Source organism: Biomphalaria glabrata, chromosome 5 (assembly GCF_947242115.1).
Source record: "Biomphalaria glabrata chromosome 5, xgBioGlab47.1, whole genome shotgun sequence".
In the NCBI taxonomy this organism is placed as follows: domain Eukaryota; kingdom Metazoa; phylum Mollusca; class Gastropoda; family Planorbidae; genus Biomphalaria; species Biomphalaria glabrata.
In genome coordinates this window covers 23,156,350-23,169,590 of record NC_074715.1, presented here as the reverse complement: position 1 = coordinate 23,169,590, position 13,241 = coordinate 23,156,350, and the positions used below count along the sequence as shown (strand labels likewise).

At 36.0% G+C, this 13,241-nt stretch overlaps 1 protein-coding gene across 1 annotated transcript in view; it reads right to left on the bottom strand.

Annotated features, from left to right (window-relative positions):
* Positions 1-3,925, bottom strand: part of LOC106063087 (acetylcholinesterase-like) — a 51,456-nt gene extending 47,531 nt beyond the window's left edge. Inside the window, exon 1 of the mRNA XM_056030743.1 lies at positions 3,679-3,925. The gene's annotated coding sequence lies outside the window, so the exon portion shown is untranslated. The remainder of the gene's footprint in view (positions 1-3,678) is intronic.
* Positions 3,926-13,241: the final 9,316 nt, after the last annotated feature.

Sequence of the window (13,241 nt, the reverse complement as noted above, 5' to 3'; positions counted from 1 at the left end):
CATTCAAACCAACACTTCTTGTTCCATCTGACCTGGTTTAATACATGTGTGAGATGGAATCTATTCAAACCAACACTTCTTGTTCCATCTGACCTGGTTTAATACATGCGTGAGATGGAATCTATTCAAACCAACACTTCTTGTTCCATCTGACCTGGTTTAATACATGTGTGAGATGGAATCTATTCAAACCAACACTTCTTGTTCCATCTGACCTGGTTTAATACATGTGTGAGATGGAATCTATTCAAACCAACACTTCTTGTTCCATCTGACCTGGTTTAATACATGTGTGAGATGGAATCTATTCAAACCAACACTTCTTGTTCCATCTGACCTGGTTTAATACATGTGTGAGATGGAATCTATTCAAACCAACACTTCTTGTTCCATCTGACCTGGTTTAATACATGTGTGAGATGGAATCTATTCAAACCAACACTTCTTGTTCCATCTGACCTGGTTTAATACATGTGTGAGATGGACTCCATTCAAACCAATGGAACGAAACAAAAGAATCCAAAGCAACGAGTCACCACGTGTAAGGGTAAAGCTCTAGAACTCACTCTGTGATTGTGGTATATACTTCCATTCTTACAGGATGATTTGGAGCATGCTTCAAGAGTAGTTTAAGATGTAAGACCTGAATGAACTTGAAGATAAATGAAGACGGGTAAGAGAGAGAAACAAAAAAGAGAGAAAGAAGAAGAAGAAGAAGAAAGAAACAATTTCTATACAGCCTTCATATTACTTTCATTAGTTCTTCCTATCTCCTTCAAGCGTCATTCCTATTCCCTACATACTCAATTAATACACCGTTCATGATCCATTCAAACACCCTTCACATGACCTTCATAGGACCTTCATATGGCCTTCATAGGACCTTCATATGGCCTTCATAGGACCTTCATATGGCCTTCATAGGACCTTCACATGGCCTTCATAGGACCTTCATATGGCCTTCATAGGACCTTCACATGGCCTTCATAGGACCTTCACATGGCCTTCATAGGACCTTCATATGGCCTTCATAGGACCTTCACATGGCCTTCATAGGACATTCACATGGCCTTCATAGGACCTTCACATGGCCTTCATAGGACCTTCACATGGCCTTCATAGGACCTTCATATGGCCTTCATACGCCCTTCCAATGACTTTCTTATGGCCAATATGGCCTGCACATGTCATTCATACGTGATTCATATGGCCTGCACATGCCATTCATACGTGATTCATATGGCGTGCACATGCCATTCATACGTGATTCATATGTTTAGGTCAGAAATGTTTACGTTGACAGATCTTGTGTGGTGCCCCAGCGGTCCAGCAGACCAAAGAATAGGGAAAAGTGAATGTGAAAAAGATAAATGCGAACCTGGCCTAACTGATGTCTTATAATGAATATCTAATTGATCTAATTGTTTTGTAAAGGGTCAATCTCTTATTCAAATCCTCAAAAAAAGAAAAAAAAAACATTTCCTTAAAAAAAAAATTCCTTTAGTTCAGTGCTCTATGGCCTTTCTTAGTGTCCCCAGTTCACGAGATAATATGAAAACCGACTTAGTAATTGTTGTTTTCAATGATATCCGACTTATATGCATTTACATAGATTTTTTTCTCTTAAAAAAAGTAAAAATTATTTTTGGGTAAATGTAGTAGTTAGTAGGACAGAACTTACATAACGTAGCAACACAAATGTAAAAAAAAAAAATTTAAACAAAAAGTCTAAAACCATTTTCATAAATGTGGTAAAAATATGGTAAATTGCATTCTCCCCTACTAAAGAGCCTCCCGTGTATGTTACTATTAATAGTGAATAGTTGTAAAAGTGGTGTATTTTTATGAAAAAAATGCTTGCATAAGTGATTTAAAAAATTAGATTTTTCGCTTTTAGAAAAGAAAAAAGTAGCCGTTGCATAAGAACTTTGAATGGACTAAACTATTATGATTTTCACTACCTTTTCTAATATACGAGATCTAAAAGGGACGGACAGATGGACAGACATTTCACACAAAACTAATAGCGGCGACTTGTCCCCTTTCGTGGGTCGCTAAAAAGAATTAAGCTCTAAGTTTAACAGTATTATAACTGTGGCGGTCGGTTTACGTATCGAATCTCCTTTAGACCGCTAGATGCCCTTTTGTGTTTTTAATTAGGAGAGAAAATCTAATATACAGAATTTATTTAGCGCTATAAATGTATGAGGTTAGAAAATGTGATTCTGCTGTGCCAAAAGTGAACAGAATTGTCATGTACCTTTTAAAAGCACAGCACATTAAACTTTTAAGAACACAGCACATTAAACTTTTAAAAACACAGCACATTAAACTTTTAAGAACACAGCACATTAAACTTTTTAAGAACACAGCACATTAAACTTTTAAAAACACAGCACATTAAACTTTTAAGAACACAGCACATTAAACTTTTAAGAAAACAGCACATTAAACTTTTAAGAACACAGCACATTAAACTTTTAAAAACACAGCACATTAAACTTTTAAGAACACAGCACATTAAACTTTTAAGAACACAGCACATTAAACTTTTAAGAACACAGCACATTAAACTTTTAAGAACACAGCACATTAAACTTTTAAGAACACAGCACATTAAACTTTAAAAAACACAGCACATTAAACTTTTAAGAACACAGCACATTAAACTTTTAAAAACACAGCACATTAAACTTTTAAGAACACAGCACATTAAACTTTTAAGAACACAGCACATTAAAACTTTTAAGAACACAGCACATTAAAACTTTTAAGAACACAGCACATTAAACTTTTAAGAACACAGCACATTAAACTTTTAAGAACACAGCACATTAAACTTTTAAGAACACAGCACATTAAACTTTTAAGAACACAGCACATTAAAACTTTTAAGAACACAGCACATTAAACTTTTAAGAACACAGCACATTAAAACTTTTAAGAACACAGCACATTAAAACTTTTAAGAACACAGCACATTAAACTTTTAAGAACACAGCACATTAAACTTTTAAGAACACAGCACATTAAAACTTTTAAGAACACAGCACATTAAAACTTTTAAGAACACAGCACATTAAACTTTTAAGAACACAGCACATTAAACTTTTAAGAACACAGCACATTAAAACTTTTAAGAACACAGCACATTAAAACTTTTAAGAACACAGCACATTAAACTTTTAAGAACACAGCACATTAAACTTTTAAGAACACAGCACATTAAAACTTTTAAGAACACAGCACATTAAAACTTTTAAGAACACAGCACATTAAACTTTTAAGAACACAGCACATTAAACTTTTAAGAACACAGCACATTAAAACTTTTAAGAACACAGCACATTCAACTTTTAAGAACACAGCACATTAAACTTTTAAGAACACAGCACATTAAACTTTTAAGAACACAGCACATTAAAACTTTTAAGAACACAGCACATTAAAACATTTTTTTTTTACACCGGAGACACCAAGAAAGCTAGCTATTTATAGTTTCTATGTCATGTATAAAAATATCCAATAAGAATTAAGATAGAGAAAAACAAAAAAAAAAAACAACTTCTTTGTCAACTTGTACGCACTGTTTTAGCCTCAGTGAGGTCTAACTAGTCACCCAATATTTAGATATGGATCTAGATCTAGTACCCTTAATGTTATTTTGTGCATACTTACAATGCTCCAATCAAGAGAGTTTCTCTAGGAATAAAACACAAAACAACTTGGAACAGAACATCTCCCTTCAACTTCGCTTTATTTGTTGATAATTATTTCGGTACTTCACATTAAGAGACTACGAATAGTTTTGCAGAAGTGTAGTAACCTTATTATTTGCCCTAAATGTGTGTGTGTGCTCGTGTGGTTACTTCTACTTCACTTTTGTGTAGTTCTCAGGGTGAAACTGACGTCTTAATAAAAATATAACAAAAGCGCACTGCCATCGTACTCACAGAGCAGTGAAAGGTGCTCACACTTCACGGGAGAGATTTCAATCTCAAGTATTAGTTTTCCTAGCTTCAAGTTGGCAACACTGAATGAATAATAAACAAAACTTGTTTGGGGGACAAAACACTACGAGGAATAAAAAGAGTCAAGACCGATTAATGTATTCATTCCAGATAAAACATGGCAAGCTGTGGTTCTCAATGTGTTAGATGCCTGGGGTACTTTGTCAATAAATCAAGATCAATTTAGTCTAAAACAGTCTTAAGTAGAAAATCAAACATTCACTTTTCGTATTTAAAAAAAATGTTTAAAAAATCGATTCACTTGGCAGTGAGTATCACAAATTGACAATAATTGTATTCCTCTTCATTATCATCGAAAAGTTCCTATTACTTTTCTTAGTCCGTCCGTCCGTTTGTCTGTCACGTTTAGATCTCAAAATCTAGAACAGAGATTGTAAGCTTGATTACTATTTTGAAGCTTGCGAAACTTCTGGAGCAAAGACTATCTTTTATTCGTAAAATTACACCATTTTTCAAAAACTATTTACTATTAATAGTAAAAAATAGAAGTGGCTATATTAGATAGGGGAAGTCATAAATTTATATATTTTTACATCACTTATGCATACACTTTTGCCATTAGTCAATATACATGTTTATTAGTACTCCTACCTTTCAAAGAACTACTAATTTACCTATTGAATTTTATTTTAATTTTGTTGAGAACCTAAAACACTGCACTATGTATATGAAAAATTGTGCATACTTTAAAGACATAATCGAATACGCCAGTACTCTACAATTCAATACTAAAATATATTTGGCATTTTAGACTTCTAGAGCTCTTAAAGAGGCCATACACCAGCCCCTTCACCATAGGTCAACCATCAATTAGATGATTTTTCAATCATGTCCACATCGTCCCCACGTTCGCCCCATACTCAGTCCATCTACAGGTGGCTGTGGATACCTTTTACTTTATCTCTTTTGATGCTGACAACTAGCGCCACGTGTCCGCCACATTGCTTCCCATGGCTGGACCTCAAACTCTCTTCTTTTGTTTTAAGATCAACGACTCAAACGTAATTGCAAACATAATAATAATAATAATTGTTTTTATAAATAAGCGCTGTTAACAATCAACCTGTAGTTCCGAGGCTCTTTGATAGCATTACAAACCTAAACACGAGAGCTAAAATGACAAACTCATCTAAAACAGTTGTAAACAGGTAGCAGGTCTTAATGTTCAAGGTGAGGACTTTGTATTTGTTGCCATAAAGACTAACCACTTGAAGTAAATACTTAGTTTTTGCCTTATAGTATTTTACTTATATATATATATATATATATATATATATATATATATATATATATATATATATATATATATATATATATATATATAAATGATAATAGTTATCCTACAAAATAACAGAAAATAGTTTGGGAACCAATGTTTATATTTAAATAGTGCCATATATGGAAAACACAGATCTATTTATTGCTGTTAATGTTATAGCAGGAAGCCCCCCCCCTTTACCAAGCAATATATTTAGGGTTCAGAGACTGAAAGTCATCTCAATCTTAATATGTTGGTCTTATTCAAAACGGAGACGGCTATCACGCATTATTAAGAAATATCACGAACTAATAATTCAGATCTATCAAGATGGGTTCACTTATAACATTCTATCGGGCAGTGCTGTTTCTCGGGTTATCCTAAAAACAAAGATACACCCACCAGGTCTGCAGTGATAAGTTTGTCACAAGGGGGGGGGAGGTGTTGTAGATGATAGAGCAGGCAAGGATGAAACTGAACACCTGGATTGCCTTCTGTTTGACCTACTGCGGTAGTTCCACTGGCCGGCTGGTATGGGACTAACAGAGAAGGACAAAATAAGTGCACTCAATGGCATATGTTGATGTCTTCACATTGGCAAACAGGCTTCTTCCATTCATGAGACAGAGACAGAGAGAGACGGAGACAGAGGGAGACACACACACACACGCACACACACACAGACCCTAAACAAAAAGATCTACTTGGTAAATGCGAGTCGAGAAATGCAATGAATATGAAGGAATAAGAGCTAAGAATGAGGTCAAGAAGAGCTAAGTAAATGTGTGAGGTTAAAGAAAGCTAAAAACGGAGTGTGAGATCAAGAAGAGTTAAGAGGAGGAGTGTGAGATCGAGAAGAGTTAAGAGGAGGAGTTTGAAATCAAGAAGAGTTAAGAGGAGGAGTTTGAAATCAAGAAGAGTTAAGAGGAGGAGTGTGAGATCGAGAAGAGTTAAGAGGAGGAGTTTGAAATCAAGAAGAGTTAAGAGGAGGAGTGTGAGATCGAGAAGAGTTAAGAGGAGGAGTTTGAAATCAAGAAGAGTTAAGAGGAGGTGTGTGAGATCGAGAAGAGTTAAGAGGAGGAGTTTGAAATCAAGAAGAGTTAAGAGGAGGAGTGTGAGATCGAGAAGAGTTAAGAGGAGGAGTTTGAAATCAAGAAGAGTTAAGAGGAGGAGTGTGAGATCGAGAAGAGTTAAGAGGAGGAGTTTGAAATCAAGAAGAGTAAAGAGGAGGAGTGTGAGATCGAGAAGAGTTAAGAGGAGGAGTTTGAAATCAAGAAGAGTTAAGAGGAGGAGTGTGAGATCGAGAAGAGTTAAGAGGAGGAGTTTGAAATCAAGAAGAGTTAAGAGGAGGAGTGTGAGATCGAGAAGAGTTAAGAGGAGGAGTTTGAAATCAAGAAGAGTTAAGAGGAGGAGTGTGAGATCGAGAAGAGTTAAGAGGAGGAGTTTGAAATCAAGAAGAGTTAAGAGGAGGAGTGTGAGATCGAGAAGAGTTAAGAGGAGGAGTTTGAAATCAAGAAGAGTAAAGAGGAGGAGTGTGAGATCGAGAAGAGTTAAGAGGAGGAGTTTGAGATCAAGAAGAGTTAAGAGGAGGAGTGTGAGATCGAGAAGAGTTAAGAGGAGGAGTTTGAAATCAAGAAGAGTTAAGAGGAGGAGTGTGAGATCGAGAAGAGTTAAGAGGAGGAGTTTGAAATCAAGAAGAGTTAAGAGGAGGAGTGTGAGATCGAGAAGAGTTAAGAGGAGGAGTTTGAAATCAAGAAGAGTTAAGAGGAGGAGTGTGAGATCGAGAAGAGTTAAGAGGAGGAGTTTGAAATCAAGAAGAGTTAAGAGGAGGAGTGTGAGATCGAGAAGAGTTAAGAGGAGAAGTTTGAAATCAAGAAGAGTTAAGAGGAGGAGTGTGAGATCGAGAAGAGTTAAGAGGAGGAGTTTGAAATCAAGAAGAGTTAAGAGGAGGAGTGTGAGATCGAGAAGAGTTAAGAGGAGGAGTGTGAGATCAAGAAGAGTTAAGAGGAGGAGAGTGGGGTCTGACTGTTTTTCCTAACAAAAGCAGTTTTGTAAATCGTTTTTGTAAATTAAAACAGGATTGGACCTAAGACTTGTTCCTTGGGGTACACCTGAGTTGACTGTTATTGGTGTTGATTTAGAGCCATCCATTTAGTATTACAGTTTAAAAACTCACAAATTCATTAGTATTCAAAATGTTCCCTTCAATATTGATTCCTGGACACGATCATTTTGTTTTACAAAATAAAGAAAAGAAAAAATCTTTCCAGGCATTTTTAAATTCAAACATTCAAATAGAAATTCTTTAATTCATAAATAGAATCTAAATATTTATCAGTTCCCTATATTGAATAATACTAAATAAAACCCAATATTATATCAACTAATGTCTACTTAGAAAAAAAAACCTAGAAACCTAGAAGATGTATTGCAATGAAAAGTTGTTGTTTTCTTTAAATCTTTTAATTACTAAAATAATGTCCGAGTAAACAAACGATACCCAGTGGTCCTCAATCAACTTGGCTCATCAGGATGTTAAGATGGCGAGAGTGACGTTAACCGCCTGGCTATTCAGATCGCCATGGAGACTAGAAATACTTCCTCTTCTATTCAGACGCTGTAGCGTCTGCTCAAAGAAGCAAGACAACCTCAAGACAACCTCGAAGAGACAAGGTTTAACTGCCGTTCAACTAGCTCGAAGGCTATTATTACTAATATTACTGGCTAAATATTTGATGTAATAATTGTCGGTTACTTTGAATCGCTGGTGGCACTATAAAAAGTCATGTCAATAAAGAAACGATTAAAATACAAGCAAAATATAAGAAAAAAAAAATTAAAAAAAAAACAACCTTATCTAAAGTTGAAGAACTTCGGCCTTAAAACTTTATCTATCCATAATGTATATTATAAAGTTATTACCCTTATTCGATATCAAACAAAAGAATTAATTAACAATAATTGAATAATTGTTTTTTTTTAAATTGATTCATGTTTTGTTAGGTACAATAAATTATTATTTATTGTTTCAACATCATCAGAGAATGCGTGAGGGAGAAATAGCGTTAACAATTATTTAAGGGGACTTAACCCAACAAATTTAGCCATATCTATGAATACTGAAGGATTAGTTTCCCTTGTTGGTATCAAATAAAATAACTAATTACCAGTTATTAATTGACTAATTGGTTACTGTATTGATTTATATTTTGTCTATGCCTATGAATAATTGTGCAAAGTTTCAACTTGATCCCAGAAAATGGGTGTGGGAGAAATAACGTGTACAAATGTTTGACCAGACAGACAGACAGACAGACAGAGTTGATATCAGCTTTGTACAAAAGGCAAGTTCCACAGATTCAGTCAACAAGAGCAAGCGCAGTTTGTAGCTGACCATGACCAGCTACCAGCGGAGGCAATGCAGCCCCTCTCACCCTGATTGACCGAGGTGGTCGTCATCAATTACGAAGTATGAACTAAGGAATTTAAGTTAGCATTCCACACTATGTAGGGTTACTAGACGTCTGGAAAAGGAAGCCATGTCCTCCTTTTTGTCATCTGGCCGGCCGGCATTAGTATTTAGTGTGAAAATGTCCGGCTTTTTGACTGTTGTTTACTGCCATGCAAATAATCTATTAATTGAATGTCAAACTTCGTAAATTCTGGTTTCAACACAAACATTCCCTCAACATAGAAAGGTCAAAATGTGTAAAGCTGCACCACAAGACACATGTCCACTGTGTTGCTTTAGACATCTATAAACTCTATGTAATGAGTGACATGATGAATGCCATTGATAACGACCATTGCACGATACATAGTAACAACCAATCAACGTTACGTGCTCGCTGTTGTCGTTTGTGTTTATTAAATAGAATGTGTCTTCAAGATGTCAGTGAACGTTAGCGCTACTAGTCTACTAAAGAGGAGATGTCAATTCTCAGATCAAATGAAGGCTTGTAAAAAACAAATCTGCCAAGAAGGCTACGAAGAGGAATGCATGGCATTAGTGACACACACTCAATCTACATACCAAAGGTGCATTGAATATTTGGACAAATGGATGGCACCTTTCAAGGAATTCCTGTGGTTTGAAGGAATGTTTACAAATACATTAAAAGACACTATATTTGAACTGAACTATTTTCATGCATACAGCACCTAAAGGAAAGAGGTATTGATGTCAATAATGTTTAATTGTTTGACCATAGCTGCAATTTGAATTCCTTTTCAGGATAAAGTTATAGTATTGAAACTTGATGCAAAGCATCTTGAAATGTGTGAATTTTTCTTTGTATTCCCAGGCAGAACATTGAGAGAGTGTTTTCTCTGATAAATGCACAGTGGAAAAAAAGAGAGAACTAAACTATGCCTTGACTCAGTGAGAGCTATTCTTCTGACTCAGTGAGAGCTATTCTTCTGACTCAGTGAGAGCTATTCTTCTGACTCACTGAGAGCTATTCTTCTGACTCAGTGAGAGCTATTCTTCTGACTCAGTGAGAGCTATTCTTCTGACTCAGTGAGAGCTATTCTTCTGACTCAGTGAGAGCTATTCTTCTGACAGTTCAATTTGAGAAACATTTCCCGCCTGGAGTTCCACGCGTATGTTACGCATATAATGAATTAATGCGACAAGTTCTATCTGGCTTTACAACACGTTGAATGAAATACACACACGTTCTATCTGGCTTTACAACACGTTCAGTTTTTAAAGTTTACTTTTCTTTTTTTTTCCTCCTTTGTTAGGCTTTGTCCTCCTTTTTGTCCTCCTTTTTTGTCCTCCTTTTTGTCTTCCTTTGGCTATGAAGTTCTCTAGTAACCCTTAGACTATGAGGACAGTAGAAACTTTTTGAAACTCAGATCGATCACTTGCATCCTAACAATCCATCTCAGTTCCGAAAGCAACTTTTGACTCTTTGCGGCTCTCAGATCTTTGTGTATGTGGCACACGATCTCTCTCTCCCTCCCGCCCATTAGATGCATAGCCCCCTACCACTCTACCAAAGTCTTCTAGTCTGTCTAATGGAATGGAGTTGTCTACTCTGTCAAAAATTCTCTACTTATGTCCATTTCTACTTCTATTCTACTCGGGTCCAACTCTACTTCTATTCTACTCGGGTCCAACTCTACTTCTATTCTGTCCAGTGAAATGTAGTAGAACATACCAACATACTGTTCTGTACATTTTTGTGAGCATAAAATAGGATGAGTGCAAAGACTTTTTCCAGGACCCGCCCATTGTATGAGAGTAATCCTGGAACTTCTGTAAGAGAAGATATCAAGAGAAAGGGGGAGTAATTCTTCGGTTAGGAAAACACCTGTTATAGAATTCCTCGATATTTAATTTTTTTTTGTTACCTCCCTTATATATATTATAGATGAATTGCAGATAAAAAGAGTTGCAGTTTCTGTTTTCTTTCTTTAAAAAAACAAAACAAATATACCATCCCAAATATTTTTTTTATGGGGTGGGGGTGGGGGGATCGCCCTCTATATCACATAAACTTCTTTCTCACTCACACACACTTTGTTTTTCTGTCCTACTCTTTGATCCCCTAATACAATCAATGGGGTGGGGGTGGGGGGATCGCCCTCTATATCACATAAACTTCTTTCTCACTCACACACACTTTGTTTTTCTGTCCTACTCTCTGATCCCCTAATACAATCTCTGACTATTTGTTTGCTATTGTTGGCTTTGTCTTACATACAATAAGTGACTTTTTTTTTCTTTTATTAGCTTTTCTATTTTTTTTCTTTTACTTTCTCTTTCAATCTCTCTCTCTCTCTCTCCGTATATATATATATATATATATATATATATATATATATATATATATAAATAATCACTTTAAAATACTTTGCCGAGGCTGCCAGTTTATTATATGATTGCCCTAGGTGTGGCAAAATATGTAGGTCACAGTTGGGGCTGCGTGGCCACGGGAAATACTAAAAAATACTGCACTCCTCATTAATCTTCGGACTCGAAGACAGGCCTTATATATATATATATATATATATATATATATATATATATATATATATATATATATATATATATATATAAAGTGCTTTTTTGTAAAAAAAAAAAAATAGGTGCGGCACTCAATGATGGTTTGCCTAACTTTTAACTAACTAATAAATTAATACTAAATGTTAAAATACAAGAAAAGTAATATTTTTTTCACCCAGTGAAAAAGGTACCGGTACGCCGTACCGGTGCGTACCGTCACAAAAAAGCAATATATATATATATATATGGTTTATTGATACTACTAGGCCAGGACCTGCTTATGGTGTATTGATACTAATATATCAGGAACTTCCTTTGTATCATTTTGTTTACTTTGAGTGCCCCCCCCCCGTAGGAATGGTTTAAATAAGGTTTCCTGCATGACCAATATCTATTGACTGCTATCCATAGCAGCCGGGGGTGAGCGAGAGAGGATTCGACGCTATTGGAATCGACGTTTGTTAAAGAGGAACTAAAGTCGCCATGACAGTGTCTAAGGCGATATTTTGAAATGAGAGAGCAAGTTTTTAGCAGTACTGCAAGCACCTGATTGGGAAAACGTACATCGAGACATGTCCGGGCCCTCGAGGATGTTTGCCTGTGATATTAGTTGTAGTTACTTTCCCCTTATCACACGATTGTATGTACTTATTATATTTACGTTGACATTCCAAAGTCGGTTGGTGTTCAGAATGTAAGTCCGTAGTACTGTAAAGTCAATCATTATAACATTTTGTTTTGTTTGTTTGTCAATCCAAAGTAAACTTGGTCGATTCAAATCTATCGTTTTGTTTGTTATTACAGGTCGATCCCAGTACATGAAGTACTCACTAGAGTAGAGCCAATTACTTCCCTTGGAGAGTATTAAGGTGTTTTTCTACCAGGTCATGAGATATAGCAGGATATTTCCCTTCAGTTATTTCTACCAGGTCATGAGATATAGCAGGATGTTTCCCATCAGTTATTTCTACCAGGTCATGAGATATAGCAGGATGTTTCCCATCAGTTATTTCCACCAGGTCATGAGATATATCAGGATGTTTCCCTTCAGTTATTTCTACCAGGTCATGAGATATAGCAGGATGTTTCCCTTCAGTTATTTCCACCAGGTCATGCGATATAGCAGGATGTTTCCCATCAGTTATTTCTACCAGGTCATGAGATATAGCAGGATGTTTCCCATCAGTTATTTCTACCAGGTCATGCGATATAGCAGGATGTTTCCCTTCAGTTATTTATACCAGGTCATGCGATATAGCAGGATGTTTCCCATCAGTTATTTCCACCAGGTCATGAGATATAGCAGGATGTTTCCCATCAGTTATTTCTACCAGGTCATGAGATATAGCAGGATGTTTCCCATCAGTTATTTCTACCAGGTCATGAGATATAGCAGGATGTTTCCCATCAGTTATTTCTACCAGGTCATGAGATATAGCAGGATGTTTCCCTTCAGTTATTTCCACCAGGTCATGAGATATAGCAGGATGTTTCCCTTCAGTTATTTCCACCAGGTCATGAGATATAGCAGGATGTTTCCCATCAGTTATTTCTACCAGGTCATGAGATATAGCAGGATGTTTCCCTTCAGTTATTTCCACCAGGTCATGAGATATAGCAGGATGTTTCCCATCAGTTATTTCTACCAGGTCATGAGATATAGCAGGATGTTTCCCATCAGTTATTTCTACCAGGTCATGAGATATAGCAGGATGTTTCCCTTCAGTTATTTCCACCAGGTCATGAGATATAGCAGGATGTTTCCCTTCAGTTATTTCCACCAGGTCATGAGATATAGCAGGATGTTTCCCTTCAGTTATTTCCACCAGGTCATGAGATATAGCAGGATGTTTCCCATCAGTTATTTCCACTTAGATGCCACGTCATCTATGTTCAGAGTTTGATGTCAAAATTTTAGTAGAAAAAAAAAAAAAAGCAA